Here is a 22,861-nt window from a genome sequence, read left to right as displayed (position 1 = left end):
TAGTAGCCTCTAAGAAAAAAATGTTGTTAATTAAATATATTTATAAAAAACAATAAATAAAAAATAGATATAATTGAAAAAGAATTTTACCATCCACTCCACATGCAAAACAAATGGAATGAAGTCGCTGATGTGCGTGGTAACGGAACTGTAAACTTGATAGTTCTTGTTCTTTGCACTAGAGTGTGGTCATCACACAAAACGATCAAACATCACATGCTGAATATATTCTGCTCACCTAGCCTCTAAGATATACGGAGGTCTGAAATCCTTTCAAACCACCACCAAAGACAAACATCTATATTCTAACTGGACTATTAGGACTGAGTGAGACCGTCGATAAAAACATGAACTCCAGCCTCATACACATGACCAATGACAACTGGTAAACCGTGAGTATCACCGAGCAATAAGAATAAGGAGCAACAAATGATCTGAATAGATTGAATTTGTTTATACATAACCCAAGATGTATGTTCCTTGATTCGATTGAAAACTTAGAATGCACCCTATTAAAATGTTTTCAGGCTTCATCATTGAAAGGGTACATCATTACTCCGTCCACCATATCATGTTAATGATGTCATGTCATGTTTTCAGCTAGCTAAATTAGCTTTTCAAAGTTTTAATTTAACCCTCAAACTTTAATTTCTTCTCATTAAAGCCCAAATTGAACTCAAAAACCAATTTTTCTTGCAATTAAAACCACATAGCTTAGATTTGTTAGACCAAACACATGAAAGATCAAATCCTTCCATATTGTTTTGGGTAGCACTGACAACTCTAATTATTTCTCAAGAACCAAAATCAAGTTCTAAAAAACTCAGAAACAAACAATAATAAAGAAGTCAAATTATATATATATATATATATATATATATATATATATAATGTCATCAATGGTATCCTTATTAATAAAATAGAAATTAAGTGTAAATAGAACATAGAAAATGCCCAACAAAATTAAATTATTGATTTAGGTTAATTATATTGATTTTTTTATTACAAGTTTACTAATATCATAAAGATATAATTATTCAAGAGTTATATAGATACAACATATGTTGATAAAGAACTAAAGCTAATATCTAATATTGTTATATACCTTAAGGGAAGAAAGGAAAGGAGTTTGGGAGCTTTGATTAAGCATTCACAACAACAAGATAAAAACAATTTAAACTCAAAGATGAGTTATTTCAACACAAAAAAACTGATGTAGGAGATTTTCATTCAACACATGACCTTATGATAATGGACATAAATTTTGATTCTAGAAGCCATGTTCCCTATTTTAATCTAAGATCGCTAAGGCCTCCAAACTAGCACTAGAAATTACTATTTTGAAAATATCATATTTTCAAGTTGATTTAGATTATTTTATCTATTTACTTTAGAAATATTTTATTAATTTTTAAGCTTTGTTTAGGGTGTTTTTCCTAGCATATAATAGCATAGAATCATAACAATTATGGTTGATGATGTCTTTTTCGACGCAATTGTATCTTTTTTTGTTTTTATTATCTTTTTTATGTTGTTTTTGTATGCGTCTCAACCTACTACATATTTCTAAAACAAGAGGACGGTGTCGTTTCCAAAAAATCTGGATTGATTCTTTAACAAAAACAAGTCATGGCCTAGACTTTGAAGGTTGAAAAGAGTATCTCATTAAAGAGATGCCTGATTAATTCCGTCACGTAACTTCTCTGGAGACTTGTCTGAAGGCCATATCGATTCTCCACAAAGCAAAATTTAACACTTTTCCGAAAGCCAAGATCCAGTTTACCCACTCATGGAAGCTGAAAAACTGTTCCTGCTTTTTTCTCTTTTAATGCTCCAATTCTCATCTTGTACATCCCACGACTCCTTAAAGACGAACCAAGCCATTAAAGAAGGTGACGTTCTCATCTCCGAAGGAAATATTTTCGCACTAGGATTTTTCAGTCCAGGTAGTTCTAGCAATAGATATCTTGGAATTTGGTACCATAAAATACCAGAACAAACTGTGGTGTGGGTTGCAAACAGGAACGATCCAATCATTGCTTCCTCAGGATTTCTCTTTATACACCAATATGGAAACCTCGTTCTCTATGGGAAAGATGACCAAAAGCTTCCTGTGTGGTCTACAAATGTTTCAGTGGAAGAAAATGATACTTGTGAAGCTCAACTCTTGGATTCAGGAAATTTGATATTGGTCAGGAAAAGAAGCAGAAAAACTGTATGGCAAAGCTTCGATTATCCTACGAACGTCCTGCTACCTGGAATGAAACTGGGGCTGGATCGAAAATTAGGAATTGATCGGTTCCTAACATCATGGAGATCAGCTGATGACCCTGGGATTGGTGACTTTTCAGTTAGGATCAACCCAAATGGCTCGCCACAATTCTTTGTCTATAATGGTACAAAGCCAATTATTAGATCTCGCCCTTGGCCATGGAGAAATCAGATGGGCTTATACTATTGCACTTTTGTAAATGATCCAGACGAAAAGTACTGTGTCTGCACAGTTCTTGATGATTCTTATCTGCTAAGATCAATACTGGATCATTCAGGACATGTAAAGGCTTTAACACGGCGAGAAAGTGATGGTCAATGGAAGGAATACTGGAAGTCCCCTCAGATTCAGTGGGACTATTATGGACATTGTGGTGCTTATAGTACGTGTGAACTCGCAAATCTAAATGAATTTGGATGTGCCTGTTTACCTGGGTTCGAGCCCAAGTACCCATTGGAATGGTCTGCGAGAGATGGGTCCGGTGGTTGTGTCAGGAAGCGGCTACATACGTCTTCGGTGTGCCAGCATGGAGAAGGGTTTGTAAAGGTGGAAAATGTAATTCTTCCGGACACTTCAGCTGCAGCTTGGGTGGACATGAGCAAGAGTCGAGCAGACTGTGAAGTGCAATGCAAGAGGAATTGTTCATGCTCTGCATACGCAATCATTGCAATTCCTGGAAAAAATTATGGTTGTTTGACATGGTACAAGGAATTAGTAGACGTTAAATATGATAGGAGTGACAGTCATGATCTGTATGTTCGTGTTGATGCATATGAATTAGGTACCCTTTTTCTGCTCAGTAACTACTTCATAGGATTGTCATTACATATATTGATTTATGAGAGCTTTCCTATGCTTTCACTGCAAGAAAGAAACCATAGATATTGGTACGTTTTAGGTGCCAAAAGGGCTACCCTTTGCCATATGTATTGTCATATTTCCATTGGAAAATGGGGAGGTTTTTCCTATAGAGTTAATCTTTATTCTTTTCACTCTCATGTAGCTGACACTAAAAGGAAGTCAAATGATACTCGTGAAAAAACGATGCTGGCCGTTTTAGCACCATCAATTGCATTCTTGTGGTTTCTCATTAGCCTGTTTGCTTATTTGTGGTTCAAGAAGAGATCCAAAAAAGGTACTGAACTGCAGGTAAACAGCACTTCTACTGAATTGGAATATTTCAAGCTCAGCACCATAACGGCGGCCACTAACAATTTCGCTCCAGCTAACAAACTCGGGCAAGGAGGTTTTGGCTCTGTTTATAAGGTTTTGGCCGCCCTTGTCATTTAGCTAAACAGCACTTCTACTACAGATTTGTTTTTATCTAATTTGCATAATTGTAATTTTGAGGCTTAATCTTGTAACATGATTTTAGGGTCTGCTACCTAATGGAATGGAGGTTGCAATAAAAAGGTTATCTAGAAGTTCAGGACAAGGAACAGAAGAATTTAAAAATGAAGTTATGGTAATTGCAATGCTTCAACACAGGAATCTGGTGAAACTTCTAGGTTATTGCATTCAGAATGAAGAACAAATGTTAATCTATGAATACTTGCCAAACAAAAGCTTGGACTCGTTTCTCTTCGGTAAGTCTTTTTCTGTGTTTATTGCCCTGCTTTACACTAGATGTCAAATTATAGCTGGCTGAAAAGTAGTTTTGTTAACAGATGAAACAAGAAGATTGTTATTGGATTGGCGAAAACGCTTTGATATTATTGTTGGAATAGCTCGTGGGATTTTATATCTTCACCAAGACTCCAGGTTAAGAATCATTCACAGGGATTTAAAATGCAGCAACATTCTATTGGATGCAGAGATGAACCCAAAAATATCAGATTTCGGAATGGCAAAAATATTTGAAGGCAACCAAACTGAAGATAGGACAAGGAGAGTTGTGGGAACATAGTAAGTACCTTTGCCTAAAACAAAGACCGAGTGACAAAGTACTATCATTGATTACCAGGAGTACTAAAACTTCAGATTCTTGTTTTTCTGATGCAGTGGCTATATGTCACCAGAATATGCTGTGCTTGGAAACTTTTCTGTAAAATCAGATGTTTTCAGTTTTGGGGTCATGTTGCTAGAGATTATGAGTGGCAAGAAGAACAATAGATTTTATCAACAGGATCCTCCTTTGACCTTGATTGGATATGTGAGTTATAAGATAGCCTATTGTGCTCTTGGCTGAGTTTCAATGTTCACAATTTTAGATGTTGTCTGCTCTTATTTCTTGTATGTTAATGATTTATATGAACAACACAGGTGTGGGAATTGTGGAGACAAGACAAAGCATTGGAGATAGTGGATCCATCACTGAAAGAGTTGTATCATCCGCGTGAAGCCTTGAAATGCTTACAAATTGGTCTACTGTGCGTGCAAGAAGATGCCACGGACAGACCATCTATGTTGGCAGTTGTTTTTATGTTGAATAGTGAAACAGAGATTCCTTCTCCAAAACAACCTGCATTCCTCTTTAGAAAATCTGACAATAATCCTGATATAGCATTAGACGTAGAAGATGGACAGTGTTCTCTAAATGAGATGACAATTTCTGAAATTGCTTGTCGCTGAAGCTGTGCTGTCCGAAAAAATTGCTAATATGAAGTTCCATTAGATTTGTAATGAAAACAAATATGTTGTACATCACAACAGATCAAGCTCTTCAGCACTAGACGTACCCACTGCTACAACTCCCAACCTGATTCTAAACAACTGATCCATTCTGCCTGGTGTCAAGGAAGAAATCTAACAGCATCATCATATGGAATGCTATATGGGTGGTGTTCGTCGGCTATTCTTTTATGGATAGTTACTTGATCTACCTTATGTTATGATGCTTGCTTTGTCTTACCTTTTTCTCCTCTGTTCCTGAGCCACAAATATGCTAATGATCAGCCATGTTGAACCCACAGTTGGAACAAGAACGGTCACAATTCCTTTTCATGAGAGCCATTTGATCTCCTCCATTCCTCCATTCTTTGAGGTACCGCCACTACCTCCACCCCAATTTCAGCTGCAGAAACCTCTTCAGCTACTTGGACTTCTATTTATAATGCTTTTATGAGAGCTGGATAGCTTGGGTTAGAGAATGTTTTTGCTAGCCTTGTGTCACGACCTGATTTTCATATCCATGACCGGCACATAGCTAAGGTTCCACTCCAAGGTTCCATACCTATGCGAACTCAAACTTACATACAAACTTATCATTTAAACAGCTCAATCAGAGTTCAACACCGCACTAATAACAAAATTAACTTCATAATATAATTCGATTGTCTTAATAAAATAGTTAATATAAATTCATAGTTTTGGAGCACTAACTAGACATAAAAAAAAATACTAATTTCAACAAAAGAGCTAGTCCTAAAGGTTTAACAAAAGTGACCTGCTAACAAGCTATAAGCCTGAAAAGATAAATAATGAGAGGGTGAATTCAACAACTCAGTGAGTAGATAACGTTCAATATCCACACACGAGGTAATACAACAATGAGAATATATATACAATTATGGTTCTAGATTCTTATAGGAAGGTTTCTCAAATAGGTCATAACAAGAATATCATAAGGTAAAGCTCGTCAGAAAATCAAAATGTAATGAACATGAGGCTCCATACTGTGGGATGATCAGTCCACACAGGCTGGTGACTCCCCCGACCAACTAAGGTTCAAATACGATGTGCACAAAGACTAACACTACCCTGTTAGCATAGGTATTCTGACTAGCATACCATAGGTTCATAATCATAATCAAATAAGGAGTTATCAATTCAGAAGTCAATTCAAAATATATATTGGTTCATATCAAGAATTCAGATTCAACAATTGATCATGCTTTATCATAATAAGGATAATAATCAACATATATATTATCAAGAAGCATGATCCAATTCATATTAACAAATCAAATATTTATAATATTTCTCATGCATATGGAAAATTATCCACTCACCTGACTCGAAAGCAAATGGCACTCAAAAACAAATACCGAAAGAAATCCTACTAATGTCCCACTGGTAGAATATCAGGATTATCTGAATACAAAGGAGATATATTCAAAAACGACTCGAAAAAACATACAACCTATTTAATACACTTAACTAAGTATCTATTCCATAACCCTATATGTTTTTAAACTAAATTAGTCATTTTTTAAAAAAAAAAACCCAAAAATTAACAGTTTTCCCGAAATCTATTCCATAATAAAACAAATAATAAGACTTGATAATAATTCACTAAATAACCCTTAATTATTCATCAAACCAATCTGAAAAGCTAATATTACAGCTAGGGACCAATCTAGAACTTTATCAAATTTTTAGGGTCAAATTGTAATTTTTTTTCCAAATAGGAGGACCAAATTGAAAATGTTAAAAATTCATCACTATACTGGAATTCTGTCCATAATTCATCTTTTATTCTATCCGGAATCTCGGAATATGTTCCAGGGACCAATCTATAATTTTTCCAAAGTTTGGGGACTAAACTGTAATTTTCACAAATTGAAGGACTAAACCGAAATTTTGTCATCTTCAACCTCAAACCCAGAATTTTCACAGATTACCTACTGTTATCTCATGATTTCTAACACAAATTCATCATTCAAACAAAATCATAACTCAAAATCATCATCTTTACTTACAGTGGTAGAGGCAGGGGGGCTAGCAGGGGCCCCGACCCCTGCAAGGGAATGTTTTTTCCAGCCCCTGCCTCTTAAATATTTATAATTTTAGTAAAAATATCTAAAATTTTAACCTTTTTAAAATTATTTTTTTTTAATTTGGCCCCCCCTAATTTTTTGTTCTTGCTTCGCCCTGTTTACCTACAATCTCTCAAAATCAACTAATTAATTCATTACCCACAACAATCAACTCATAACATTTAAATCAATTCATCAATCAATCCAAAACATAAACTTCAAAACCCTAACATTTATTAAAATAGAAATTTAAAGCTTAAAGAACACACATTTATACATAATCTTAAATTTAAATTTATTTTCTCTAACTCTCTTCTCCTTCCCTTATCTTTCCCTCTTTTCCCTTCTTCTTCTTCCCCTTTTCTTCTCTTCTCCCGTCAGTTTTTCACTCTTAGAACACAACTCTCTTCTCTTTTTTTTCTATTTATATTTATCAACTCTTTGTTCAATTACTATAATACTTCTTATTCATTTATATCCATTTTTAAGCCTTCAAGGGCTTTATTGCCTTTTCCTACTCATTTTATTTCAAAACCTCACACCTTGTCCTTGGTCGAGCCTGCTACTCTTTCCCAACTTTGATCGAGGAGGAAAGGTAGTCCATAGAAGCTATTCTAGTTGGGAGGTTTGGCCTAAAAAAGAATGGCATAGAGGTGGTGAAACACCTAGAGAGGGTTTTGACCATCCCTTCAAACATCCTAATAATGTCTAACGAAAGCTACAATCACCACTTGACCTTTACTAGACAAATAACCTGTAATGTAAGAAATTATCTTATTTCACCTTATTATTTTATTTCATCATTATTTTTCCTAACAATTGTTTGTTCTTGGTAGACTTTCATGATGTGCACACATTCTAAAAGGCGCTAGATAGTTAAGAAAAGCCATGTAAAGGAGGTTATTGCTAAACACATGGTGGACAAGACTACCCTTTCAAAGACTGATGGATGGGAAGGCTATTGTAAATGCTAAACCGAGGGGCCTCAAGATAGCTAATGTCATATTGAAGAACAACATAAGAGGTCAAGTCCTTCAACTAGGCTCAACTAGAAAATAGCTTTGTTTGGCTTATAATGAAATAGGTGTCCTGAAGCCGAGGATAATTGAGATGAGGGCATCCCAAGATGTTTTGAAAGCTAAGCCTTTTTGCTGTTAGGGAAGAATCCTAGAGCTTTTTGTGCATAGTTGGAGGCTCTAACAAACTCTTTTGAGAAATTCCAATAGGTTTTAAAAGGATCTACAAGACTAATTAAGATAGTTGGAGACAACATTTTCCTTACTATATCCAACTTGTATTTTTTCAACTTGTCAAGAGGAATGCAAGTTTACGAAGAAAAAATGATCAAAGAACATGACTAACCTACAAATAGGGTTTTTTTTTAACATTTTAAGGGCTCTTATTCTAAATTTATCTTAAGTTTAGAGGGTCATATCCAACTCGTATTTCGCAAATTAATTCTCCTATAGCAATCCATCACTCACATTGAGTTAACATGCACTCCTCCTTGTTCTTCAACTTCATCACCTACCGAAATGACCTTTAGATCATCCTTCAAATATTAATTGTTCCTACTTGCTAACGTGTCAGGCTGATTGGACACTAACTAGACATCTGTCGTGGAATGATGATGTCATGCTTACATCATCCCTTAGTTTGGGTCAGTTCATATGGATGAGGTCGGATTGATGGCGGGTTTCTGGTTCAATAGGTGAAGAAGATTAATCCAGCCACTTTACAACCTCTCCAGCAACCACTTTTTACTGTTGAAAATGACTACCAACAACCCACCGAAATGTGGCGGTCTTTTGTCTTCACCATTCTCAGCCGTTAAAAGGTTATCTAGAAATTCAGGACAAGGAATAGAAGAATTTAAAACTAAAGTCACAGTAATTGCAAAGCTTCACCACAGGAACTTATGTAGCTTCTAGGCTGTTGCATTTCAGGTTGGAGAACATATGTTAATTTATAGATTTTTTTTATTAAAAATAAATTTTTTTCATGACAATTTTCAATTTTAAAAATAAAATAAATATTTATAATTTGATTATCATGAATATAAAATATTAAAATAATTATTATAAATTGTGATATTGATTTTGTATGAGAAGTAGTTATAGTTTTAAGGTATTTTCTTAGTGGAAAAATTGTTTTTATTTTCACCAAATAAACATGGTTTTTAATTTTATTTTTTTAAAATAAAACTCAAAATTAAGAAAGAATCTTTTTATCATTGAACAGTTTTATGTAGAGTACATGTAGAGATGTTTAAAAATATAGTAGTAGTTGCTTTTCAAAGTTTTTTTTTTTTTAAAATATATTAAAATAATATATTTTTTTATTTTTTATAAAATTATTCTTAACATCAACATATTAAAATAATTTAAAAATATAAAAAATTTATTTCTTTAGAAAAATTAAATTATGCTCAACCTCCTTTCAGAACATAATACTAAACAGTGTGTAGGATAAAAAGGACTAGACAAGTCATGGTCTAGAGTTTGAAGATTGCATAGAAAAACCCATGCAAAAAATGCCTAGTTAAGCGAGGTGGATCCCAATATAACTTCTCTTGTCAGAATTGTCTGCAAGCACCATTCCACTTGTCCAAAAGCCAAGGTCCAGTTTGCCTTATCATGGAAGCTGAAAAACTGTTCCTGCTTTTTTCTCTTTTAAAGCTCCAACTCTCATCTTGTACATCCCAAGAATCCTTAAAGACGAACCAAACCATTAAAGAAGGTGACCTTCTTATCTCCAAAGGAAATATTTTCGCACTAGGATTTTTCAGTCCTGGCAGTTCAACCAATAGATATCTTGGAATTTGGTACCATAAAATACCAGAACAAATTAACTGTGGTGTGGGTTGCAAACAGGAACGATCCAATCATTGGTTCCTCTGGATTTCTCTTCATAAACCAATTTGGTAACCTCGTTCTCTATCGTAAAGATGACCAAAAGCTTCTAGTGTGGTCTGCCAATGTTTCAGTGGAAGAAAATGATACTTGTGAAGCTCAACTCTTGGATTCTGGGAATTTGATATTGGTCAGGAAAAGAAGCAGAAAGATTGTATGGCAAAGCTTCGATTATCCTACTAACATACGGCTACCCGGAATGAAACTGGGGCTGGATCGAAAATTAGGAATTGATCGGTTTCTAACATCATGGAGATCAGCTGATGACCCTGGAATTGGAGGCTTTTCACTTAGGATCAACCCAAATGGCTCGCCACAATACTTTTTATATAATGGTACAAAGCCAATTAGTAGATGTCCCCCTTGGCCATGGAGAACTCAGATGGGCTTATACAAAATCGTTTTTGTAAATGATCCAGATGAAATATACAGTGACTTAATAGTTCCTGATGGTCATTATATGGTAAGACTAATAGTAGATCATTCAGGACGTTCAAAGGCGTTAACTTGGCGAGAAAGTGATGGTGAGTGGAGGGAATACTGGAAGTGCCCTCAGTTACAGTACGACTATTATGGATACTGTGGTGCTTATAGTACGTGTGAACTTGCCACTTATAATACATTTGGATGTGCCTGTTTACCTGGGTTCGAGCCCAAGTACCCAATGGAATGGTCTATGAGAGATGGGTCCGGTGGTTGTGTAAGGAAGCGGCTACTGACATCGTCGGTGTGCGATCATGGAGAAGGGTTTGTGAAGGTGGAAAATGTAATTCTTCCGGACACTTCGGCTGCAGCTTGGGTGGACACGAGCAAGAGTCGTGCAGACTGTGAACTGGAATGCAAGAGGAATTGTTCATGCTCTGCTTACGCAATCATTGGAATTCCCGGAAAAAATTATGGTTGTTTGACATGGTACAAGGAATTAGTAGACATTAGATATGATAGGAGTGACAGTCATGATCTTTATGTTCGTGTTGATGCATATGAATTAGGTACCCTTTTTCTTCTCCTTAACAATTTCATAGGATTGTGATTACAAATATTTTGATTTATAACAGCTTTTCAATGTTTGCCACTGTTCTAGGATGTAGTTAATAAGCTGTGTACTACATGAAAGAAATCATTGATATTGATACTTATTAGGTGACGAAGGGGGCAGCCTTTGCCATATGTATTGTCACGTTTCCATTGGAGAAAGGGGTGGTTTTTCCTCTGGAGTTGGATCTTATTCTTTTCACTCTCATGCAGCTAATAATACAAGGAAGTCAAATGTTTCTCATTACCATCAATTGCATCATTATGGTTTCTCATTACAAATTTTGATTTATAAGAGCTTTTCTAGGTTTTGCCACTGCTCTAGGCTGTAGTTAATATGCTCTGTACTATATGAGAGAAACCATTGATATTGATACTTATTAGGTGCCGAAGGGGACAGCCTTTGCCATATGTCTTGCCATGTTTCCATAGGAGAAGGGAGTGGTTTTTCGTCTGGAGTTAATCGTTATTGCTTTCATTCTCATGCAGCTGGTAATACAAGGAAGCTGAATGGTTCTCGGGAAAAAACGATGCTGGCCATTTTAGCACCATCAATTGCATTATTGTTGTTTCTCATTAGCCTATCTTCTTATTTGCGGCTCAAGAAGAGGGCAAAAAAAGGTAAGACAAGACTCTCTAATCTCTATTTGGATATGACTTCCCTAGTCATTGCATTTATTCTGCTCTGGTTACGAGGAGAAGTTCACCTTTTGATTCATGAATGGTAAAAAAACCAGGTACTGAGCTGCAGGTAAACAGAAATTCTACTGAATCGGAATGTTTCAAGCTCAGCACCATAATGGCGGCCACAAACAATTTCTCTCCAGCTAACGAACTCGGGCAAGGTGGTTTTGGCTCGGTTTATAAGGTATAGTTTCTCAATTCATTTTCTAGCTAAAAATTAAATGTGTTCTCAATAATACAGATTTGTTTTTTCTGCAATTTGCTTTATTGTAGTTTAGATGCTTAATATGTAAGAAAACTTTAATATGCCAGGCACATAAACACAGGATGCTTAATTTTCGTGTAATGATTGATTAAATATTGAGATAATTGTCCAGAAATATTTGTGGTGCCAATAACAAAGAATCTTCTAATTCATGTCAAGTTGTAGAGTTACTATGTGGATGGAAAACACATGACTTTTCATAACTTTTTGACCCTTTACACATAACCTAATTTTTTACTCCTCCATCTATCGTGGATGTGCTTGGCCTATTACTAGAGTTCAATGACTTCTAAGTTTTAATTGCCACTTAATTTAAAATCTACATGTTATAGAGGTCACTTTAAGAATATTTTTCCACCAACAGAAAACTGATAATATTTTTATAGAGTTCAAAATATATATAGTAAGTGAAAGCACACACTTAAATCAAGAATACAACATATACATCATAGTGGTAGCATTTTATAATTAAGTATTTCCTTGCATGTATTACAATTTATTGTATCCTTAAAATAAACACATAATAATCAAATAAACTATATGAATGAACTTCCGATAAGTTATGCGTGGTCCAACTTTATATATTCTAATAGATATAGAAAATAATATTTTATGTACACAAAACATCAATTTAATATCTAAGAGTAATAAAAAGAAAAATGTCTAGACAATTAGCTAAAAAAATAAAGTCAAACACTTAATTATCTTTTTTTTTGTCTCACTCTTCTAATTTATATTTAACAAGTTCCGTGCAATTATCAAAATCTCTCTCATTCATTTATACCTGATATCTACTCGTACAAGGGCATTGTTGCCATTTTTATTAAAACCTTTCTTTTCTTTCAAAATATTACACTAAAAAAGCTATAGGAAAATGAAGAAGGCATCTATTCAAGAAACTAGATATACTTTGAAGTTGAAGTTATGAGGATTTTTAGATTAATTTTAAAATTTGAACTTATTTTGGATTTGGAAAAGTTCTTCTATGTTCCACCATTTTCTAAAAATTGGATTTTAGTTTCTAGATTTTGTGATGTTGGTTATGGATTTTTGTTAGATGAAAATGTTTTTAGTATTTTAAAAACTAAAGTTTCTACTAGTGGTGGAACATTAACTAATGATTTATATAAACTTAATCTAGACTCTACTTTTCATGAACTCAACTATTTATCAATGCATGTTGATTCTATAATTAAAAGGAGCAAAATGGATGAGAATTCCTCTATGTTTTGGCATAAAAAATTAGGTCACATCTTCATTGAAAGAATTAAAAAAATAATGAATGATGAAGTTTTAAACATTCTTGATTTTACTAATTTTGGTACTTGCGTAGATTGTATAAAGGGATAACAAACTAATAGGATCATTAAAGGTACCACGAGAAGCTCGAAAAAATTTTAAATCATATGTACTGACATTTATGGACTATTTAATACTCTATGCCTAAATGATCAAAGATATTTCACCTCATTCATTAATGATCATTTTAATAAATTTATGCATCTTTGTCTTTTATTTGATAAAGCTGAAGCACTAGATGTTTTTAAGACCTATAATGTTGAGGTGGAGAAAAAATATATCATAAAGTTTGTAAGGTCAGATAGAGGTGGAGAGTATTATGATAGATACATGAAAAATAATAAATATCAAATTCATTTGCAAAGTGCCTCAAAAGAGAGGACATTATAATACAATATACAATGTTTGACACACCACATAATAACATAATATAGTTGAAGGAATTGTACACTTATAGACATGGTAAGGAACATAATTAGTACATTTAATTTACCGTTATCTTTATTGAGTTAGAATTAAAGATTGTTGCGTATATTTTAAAATAGGATTTCATCCTAAAATTGTGTCTAAGACACCTTTTAAATTATGAAATGGATGGAAGTCCATACAAATGTATATGGTTGTCTTATTGAGATAAGGATTAATAATCCTCAACTATAGAAATTAAATCCAAGAATAGCTAGTGGATACTTCATTGGTTATATAGTGAACTCTGAAAGATATATATTTTATTTTTCTTCTCATAATACATGAATAATTAAGATAAAAAATGTTAAATTTTTTAAGGATCTCAATTTCAATATGAGTGATTTTGCTAAAAGGATAAAATTTGAGGAAACACAATATTTGCATAAAGATAAAAAAAAATTTGGTTAATGTTCAAAAACATTATTTAGATAATTTTGAACACCAATCAATTCAAGGGCACCCAGTTTAAGCTTAAGAGCAACTAGTTTTTGAAAAAGTAAACAGCATGAGAAAATTTAATTAATAAGTTTTTAAAGAACAAGAAGGCCAATAATTTCTAATGACTATGTTGTATATTTTCAAGAGTTTGATTTTGATATTGGACTTAAAGGTGATCCAAACTTATTTTCACAAGCCAATCAATCCTATAATGATTTATTAAGTGTTGAAATAATTGTTAGAACTCTTTGTGATATTAAGAATAAAGAGTCTTCTAATCCATGTGAAACTTAAGGGTCATTGTGTGGATGGAAAACACGAAACTTTTCATAACCATTTTTTTGGCTAGATTAGGAACACTCTATTTAGAAGTACTTAATTTTTCCATCTCCATTTATCATGGATGTGTTTGGCCGTCCAATGGACTTTAAACCATGATTGTTATTGACATATGAGTCACCTTAAAGGTATTTTTTTACCATTATCTTGCAACATGATTTTAGGGTCTGCTAGCTAATGGAAAGGAGGTTGCAATAAAAAGGTTATCTAGAAGTTCAGGACAAGGAATAGAAGAGTTTAAAAATGAAGTTATGGTAATTGCAAAGCTTCAACACAGGAATCTTGTGAAACTTCTAGGTTACTGCAATCAGGATGGAGAACAAATGTTAATCTATGAATACTTGCCAAACAAAAGCTTGGACTCGTTTCTTTTCCGTAAGTCTCTTCAAGTATTTATTGCCCTGATTTACTCTAGTTGTCAAATTTTACCTGTTCGAAAAGTAATTGTTTCAACAGATGAAAGCAGAAGATTGTTATTGGATTGGCGAAAACGCTTTGATATTATTGTTGGAATAGCTCGTGGGATTTTATATCTTCACCAAGACTCCAGGTTGAGAATCATTCACAGGGATTTAAAATGCAGCAACATTCTATTGGATGCAGAGATGAACCCAAAAATATCAGATTTTGGAATGGCAAAAATATTTGAAGGCAACCAAACTGAAGATAGGACGAGGAGGGTTGTAGGAACATTGTAAGCACCTTTTCCTAAAACATAGACCGAGTGACAAAGTACTATCAAATACTAAAACTTCAGATTCTTGTTTTTCTGATGCAGTGGCTATATGTCGCCAGAATATGCTGTGCTTGGAAACTTTTCTGTAAAATCAGATGTTTTCAGTTTTGCGGTCATGTTGCTAGAGATTGTGAGTGGCAAGAAGAACAACAGATTTTATCAACAGAATCCTCTTTTGACCTTGATTGGATATGTGAGTTATAGGAGAGCCATGTGTGCTCTTGGCTGAATTTCAATGTTCACAATTTTAGATGTTGTCTGCTCTTATTTCTTGTATGTTAATGATTTATATGAACAACACAGGTGTAGGAATTGTGGAGAGAAGACAAAGCATTGGAGATAGTGGATCCATCACTGAAAGAGTTGTATCATCCGCGTGAAGCCTTGAAATGCTTACAAATTGGTCTACTGTGCGTGCAAGAAGATGCCACGGACAGACCATCTATGTTGGCGGTTGTTTTTATGTTGAGTAGTGAAACAGAGATTCCTTCTCGAAAACAACCTGCATTCCTCTTTAGAAAATCTGACAATAATCCTGATATAGCATTAGACGTAGAAGATGGACAGTGTTCTCTAAATGAGGTGACAATTTCTGAAATTGCTTGTCGCTGAAGCTATGCTGTCCGAAAAAATTGCTAATATGAAGTTCCATTAGATTTGTAATGGAAACAAATATGTTATACATCACAACAGATCAAGCTCTTCAGCGCTAGACGTACCCACAAATATGTTAAACAAATATGTTATACAACTCCCAACCTGATTCTAAACAATTGATCCTTTCTGCCTGGTGTCAAGGAAGAAATCTAACAGCATCATCATATGGAATGCTATATGGGTGGTGTTCGTCAGCTATTCTTTTATGGATAGTTACTCGATCTACCTTATGTTATGATGCTTGCTTTGTCTTACCTTTTTCTCCTCTGTTCCTGAGCCACAAATATGCTAGTGATCAGCCATGTTGAACCTACAGTTGGATCAAGAACGGTCAGTAATTCCTTTTCATGAGAACCATTTGATGCCCTTGCATTCTGCATGAGAATGAGAAGAGTACAGAGAACTCAATTGTGATTGAAACAGAACATAGACAAAACTTTGAAGAGCTGACGCCTTTTCTCACTAATATTTTTGTTTTTGAAAAATGTTTCTGAAAAAAGTACTTTTTATTGGGAAATTAAGCGCAAAAGAAGTACTAAATTAAATGCATCGACACGAATATCTAACGCATCCTTTTCTCTTCCTGGAGTATCTACAAATGCATATGCAGCGCATGAACGACTCATACTTGTTTTCACCCAAACTGCAACTGAAGAATCAGGAAGTGGTACTTTTTCTACCTTCACAAACCCTTGAGTTCATACCCAGGTAAACAAGCACATTCATATCTGTTAATGTCAGCAGGTTGAAATGTACATCAACAGGTGTATATATAGACAAAGTATATTTCATCTTGAATGCTTATAAAGCTTTCCTTGTATAATTGCATCTGGCCTCTCCATGGCTATGAGACTGTTCGCCAATAATGTCCTGTACCCTTGGAGAGAGAGAATTGTGGGAAATAAGTAAATATTTTGATTCAATAATTTGTGTTTTGAAACTACAAAATAATTGGAAACTAGAGTTTTAAAAAATAAATAAATTATATTTATAAGAATATTGATCCCAATGCAAGTGTCGAAGTACTCTCAAAGCAAGCTAAGTTTATATAAAGAATTTGTTTTTGTCAATTTTGTCATGTGATATGTATAAATGAAATTCATTGTCATTTCCAAGTTGGCCTTCGCTCAATTTTCTTCATTTTAAGTGTGAAAGAAAAAAATAGTAATAATAAATAAAATAAAATAATAAACTGGATTTTCTATTTTTTATTAATTAAGGGTATTATAGTAACAATAAATATATTAGTAATTACATAATAATTTAAAGGATAAAAATAAAATAAAACTCTATAGTAACTTAAACTCAATCTTGTCAGAAGATTAAAACTCATATCAATAGAGAGAAGGATAGAATGCTCAAGGAGGAGATTTGATTTATGGCCAAAATCTTTATTTCTTTTTACCAATTTGAGGTATGTTTTTTCTATCCTTATATTTTAAATAATTGTTTTTATGCATTTTAGGATTATTTAGAAAGGTTTTGGAATTAGGTATATTTGGTTTTTAATTACTTTTAAGGACAGAATATAATACTAATGGTGTCATAGATTGATAGGAAGTCATTACAAGTGATTTTACATGTTTTAGTAAATTAATTTGAAATAATAATGAAATTAAGAGATTTGAAAAAAAAAATGATGAGTTGGTAATTTTGAACCGCAGGAATCTGGTCTTCCATAGATTGTTATAGTTCGCTGTAAGTTCTTTAAATTGATGGGTCATTTGTCCTAATCAAAGTTGTGGATTAAAAATTATGCCAGTCGAATGTAAGTCACTTGATCAATTTGTAATTTATAAGTTTATAAATACTCTTTAAATTTATTTTTTAATTAAAGAGTGCAATTCTCCCTGAATATTTTATGACCCTAAAGTTTGTTCTTTCTATTTAATATGTTACTAGGAAATTTTAGTGTGCTTTTAATATTTTTTGAGTATTTTTAAATTTATGAAAAAAATATTTTTTATTAGTGAAATTTAGTAGTTAATAACTAAAATTTATTTTGAAGAGTGATGAATAACTTTTATAATTAAGTTTTAAACATTTTAATATACTACTATCAATTTCTTTTCATGTAGAATTTGAATAAGTGAAAAGTATTTCATAAAGAACTTGATTTGTATATGAATTAATTTATTTACTAAATAAATTATTTTAAAAAAATAGTTGCACTTAATAATTTTTGACACCTCCACTTTAATTATACTTATAATATTGTTTTAGTTGAAATAAAAATATTTATTATCCTTTTCTAATAGATTTTATAATGTTATTAAATTTGAACTATAATAGTCATATGTTTTACATAATTATTTTTGGTATTTAATTGTTAAAAATAGATATTTTTAAAGTAAAATAGGGGGTTGCAATAACATGTTTCTAGTATTGGGTGATTTTTGGTATTTAATTATTAAAAATAGATATTTTATAAGTAAAATAGGGGGTTGTAATAGCACGGTTCTAGTATTGGGTGATTTTTCATGGGAATTATAGGGTCATTTAAGTAAGTGATATATTTAATTTTTTTTTATTAAACTAGGAATTAGAAACAATATCATGTATTGCATTGGATATCAGTGAGCATATAATTTATAATGATTATTATTGTTAGGTTGTTAAGAGTGCTTGGTTGTCTCTAAAACTAATATTGGATTTGTGTAACACGCAAGTAATATTTCATCATTTTGGTTAGTTATTTTAAGTTAGAAAATATATATTTATGTAAAAAATGAGTTTTCAAATAATTATTGTTTTGTAAATTAGGTGGATCATGCATGTAAATGATTTTGTAAATAATGTTAAGTGTGTTATAAAAATATGTTTATGATTGCAAAAGTTCTTCGAATATATTTTAAGCTATATGTATTTGTGTTCTGATGTCGCGATCACACAAATTAATTACCATAGCTTAAACAAATAAGATAATATAGAGTAAACAAGGGGTTGATCCCACGAGAAAGATCTAATTTGGATCTTTATGCTAAATGATTCAAAGTTAGGGGGTTGAGATTATCTAAACTATGGTAAGGTAAACGAAATCAAACTAAGTTAAATAAACTGAAACTTATTAAGAGAAAAACATTTCAAGTAAATGTTCACTGACAGAAATCAAAACTGATTATTGAAACGATTCGTCAATTTATATTCTGAATATTTAACTTTTCTTAATATTAATCAGTTAACTGATCCACAGTATAACTAACCTAACTATTAAACAACCATTGCATCCATGCTAACAATTTAATTCAACGGTAGCCTTAAGAACTGGATGGGTTGATAAATCTAAACAGCATAACTGTTTGCCGTCTATGTTTAATTTAATTGAATGTTTTCCCTAAAATTAATGTCATAGATCTTTCATAATTATTAAACTTAGTCGCTTCACAAGTTAAATATGACAACTCTAATTTTGATAGAAAACTTTGCAATAAATTGGTTAGAATAATAACTTAGAGTCTGTTCTAATCAATCAAACTAAACAATCATAGAAAATAAGCATAGAAAAACATTCATACTCATCATATAAACTGAAAAGAAAAGATAAAATAGATCTCATATTTTTTTTAAATCTGAAAGCTTCTGTATCTTTTCAACCAAGAAAAATAACTTAGTCTTGTATGACTATAAAAAAACTAAGGAAAAGAAAGGATGAGAACATAATTTCGAGTGTAGGAAAAAAGATGAGAGTTTTTTCTTTTTTTTGGCCGCCTCCCTCTCTTCCTCTCTCTCTTTCTTTTTATATGATAGGAAACCATAATCCTCACATTCCTACTAGTCCATTTGCATCCAAAAAAAATAAAAGTCATTTCGAAAGTAGACAATCTATATTTAAGTAATACAATAACTACTTTCTTATAAAGAAGGAAAAATAGTCTTGCATAAAATCTTTAAGCTTTGACTTTGGACTTAGTGAAGTTAATTTGCCCAAATAAAAACCTTTTTCGTATGAAAAAATAATTGTCATGTCGGTTTGGATGTTTGAGACTTTTTTATTCACAAAACCTGTATGTCAATAGAATTTATAGGTTGTCTTAGAAATATCGTATCTCTCATATGAGCTTCTTGTTTTTTCTGCTGAAATTTGGTAGGTTGATAGGTCTTTGAGTTAGAAATCCAACAAAATTGAGTTTGCATCAAATAGACTTATCTAACTCAAGATATTCAAGTCGGAATGATTTAAGGTCAAAATTGACAGAATGCGAACTTGTCTTTGAAGGCTGTGATTTCCATGTTTTTTTTTTCTTACCATTTATGTATAAAAAAGTATGGATGTTACCTTTCTAATTTCAGAAGAATCACTTCATTTCGACCTATATAGCTTAAGTTCTGCGTAAAATATCGATCAAATGTCAAATATATCAATATTCGACACTAGCTGGAACAGTCTCAATTTTATCATCAAATTACTCATTTTAGAAAGTACTTTCAAAACATAAAACAAATAACATCAAGATATTTTATATATAAAACATGGAGAACATATAATAATTCATGGATTCTGCTCCATTAAAATGCTTGAAACGGTCTTGTTCCAGAAAAAATAAATAAATAAATAAGACTTACAATGCTGGAAGCATCCTCAGCCTTTTCAGCTTCACTTGTCCTTTTCTCAGACCCTTGCTTTTTTCCCTTTTCTATCATGTTTCTCTTCCTTCTTCGAAACTAAAAGGCTTTGAATTTTCAGTTCTATATTTAGTGGGCGGTCGCTGTTATAGCAGTCATTATTTTTAAAAATATTTTTTTATTTATAAATATATAATAACTTGAAAATTTTAAAAAAACAAATTTTAAATTTTTAAAAAAATATTTTTAAAATACAAAAATAAAAAAACCATAAAGTGTACATATTATATGGAGCTGGAAAAGAAATATTAGAAAAAGTTAAGAGTCAGTGTTATAATCCTCATAGGCTATGCATGTCATCCACTACATATGGTTTTTTCCAAAACTAAAATCAGGGATTATATAAGTTGTGGTTTAGTATTGTTAGATGAGATGAAATATGTGAAGGGTTGTAGTTTTTAATTTGATTTGATTTTTATTAAAAAAATTAAATTGAAATTTTTTTAAAAAAATTAAAATAATTAAAATTAGTTTGACTTAATTTGATTCAGTTTGTTTTGAATAAAATTAAATCATTTGATTAATTACATGAATTTTATAGTTGATAGTTATTTCCTAGTCGATCATGACTCTTGGTCTGCTATCAATCAAAAAGCCTTCCTTTTCCTATATGGTAGTGGATGACTTTTGTTCTTACTTAATGTGAATATTCACTCTCTTTTTTTATGTAAAGACATATTTAGTTTATGATAGATAAAATAATATAAATTACAGAAAAATATCTTTTCCCTTGTAATATTTTTGTCATTATATAACATATTTGAAACACTAGAAAAAAAATATTTTCATTTCACATATTATGATATTTTTTTCAAAATTTTTCAAATTTATTTTTTTCCTTTCATAATTTTAAAAATAAATTAATAAATTAATAATTAATTTACTTTTTATGTGTATTTCATAAGAAAGCATGGGAAGGGGTGGTTAGGAAAATTCTATTAATTGCAACTTTCTCCTCATCTCCTAAATTGTTAAATTATTAATTATTTTGATTTCTTACGTAAATTTAGAAAAAACAAATGCTTATAAAGTATTTTTTTAATTGATATAGATTTAAAAAATATATTTATAATCTTCTTTGCTTAATTTAACTTTTTTTCAATATTCATCTAATGGAATAAAAACAAAAAAAAAAGAAATTATATATTTAAAAAATAGAAAGGATCAAAATTGGGCCTTTCAATTTTGATTATCAACCTACATTCTTTCAATTGGGTTTTTTTCATTTGATTATTTTGTAAAATCAAAATTTATTTTCAATTTCATTCTCCTTTAAATTTTTTTTAATCTATCAAATTTGATATCTATTTTTTTAGTACTATTTGTTTTATTTAAGATCATTTTTAAAATTAATTTGTTTTACGATTTCATTCACCTTCATTTTTTTATTGCTTCTTTTTTTGCTTTGACAAAAACATTTATGATGTTTTTTTTTAATTTGATCCTTCAACATTGAATTAAACTTATTTATTAAACCTAGATCTAGGATTTAATAGGTTATGAATTTGAGAGATTAACCTAAATTTAGAAGATTTGCTGTGGTTCATTTTGCATCTTTTTTTAAAGTTCATGTTTTTTAATTTTATCCTTCAACATTTAATTCAATTCGAGATTCATTTTGTTTGTTTTTTTTTGTTATCTATAGGGTTTTTTTACTAATTTTAAAAATGATTTAGGTAAGGTTTTTTTTTTGTTGCTCGTTGTTAAATTTAGCTTTTCATAAAATTATATTTTTTGTTTTTTTAGTTAAATTAAGTAAATACTTAGATATAAACATGATATATTCACTTTGTTTGTTTGGTATGCTTTTGGGTCATTATTTAGGTAATGCATAGGGGTGTTCAAAAAAACCGAAAAACCGATTAAACCGAGAAAACCGGAAAAAAAATAACCGAAAAAACCGAACCGTGAAAAAAAACCGATTAAACCGATTAAAATTTTGAAAAAACCGACCGATTCGGTTCGGTTTCGGTTTTTTAAGTCTGGAACCGGAAAACCGAACCGAACCGAACCGGAACCGAAAAAAACCGGGAAAAAACCGAGCCAAAACCGAGCCAAACCGAAAAAACCGAGCCAAAACCGAAAAAACCGAGCCAAACAGAACCAAAACCGAGCCAAACCGAGCCAAAACCGAGCCAAACCGAAAAAACCGAGCCAAACCGGTTTTTGCTCTAAAAAACCGAACCGAACCGAACCGAAACCGGTCGGTTTGAACCGGTTTCGGTTCGGTTTCAGTTTTTTTAAAAAAAAAAAAATTTCGGTTTGGTTACTTTTTTTGATAAAAACCGAACCGAACCGAACCGAACCGTGAACACCCCTAGTAATGCATACAAACTTTTTTTATTTTATTTTTTAATTAGCTTATAAAAAACCATTTTTTCTTATTTAACTTACAAAAATAGGCCATTGTTTTATCCCACGCGCCTATCCTATTTA

The 22,861-nt window shown here is 31.9% G+C and overlaps 1 pseudogene; it reads left to right on the top strand.

Moving 5' to 3' along the window:
* The first annotated feature begins 1,708 nt into the window (after positions 1-1,708).
* The window catches only part of LOC133703639 (uncharacterized), a 33,274-nt pseudogene continuing 12,121 nt past the window's right edge, over positions 1,709-22,861 (top strand).

The sequence above is a fragment of the Populus nigra genome, chromosome 9 (genome assembly GCF_951802175.1).
Source record: "Populus nigra chromosome 9, ddPopNigr1.1, whole genome shotgun sequence".
Lineage (NCBI taxonomy): Eukaryota > Viridiplantae > Streptophyta > Magnoliopsida > Malpighiales > Salicaceae > Populus > Populus nigra.
Note: the sequence above shows the minus strand (reverse complement) of the source record. Positions and strands in the feature narration are given on the sequence as shown.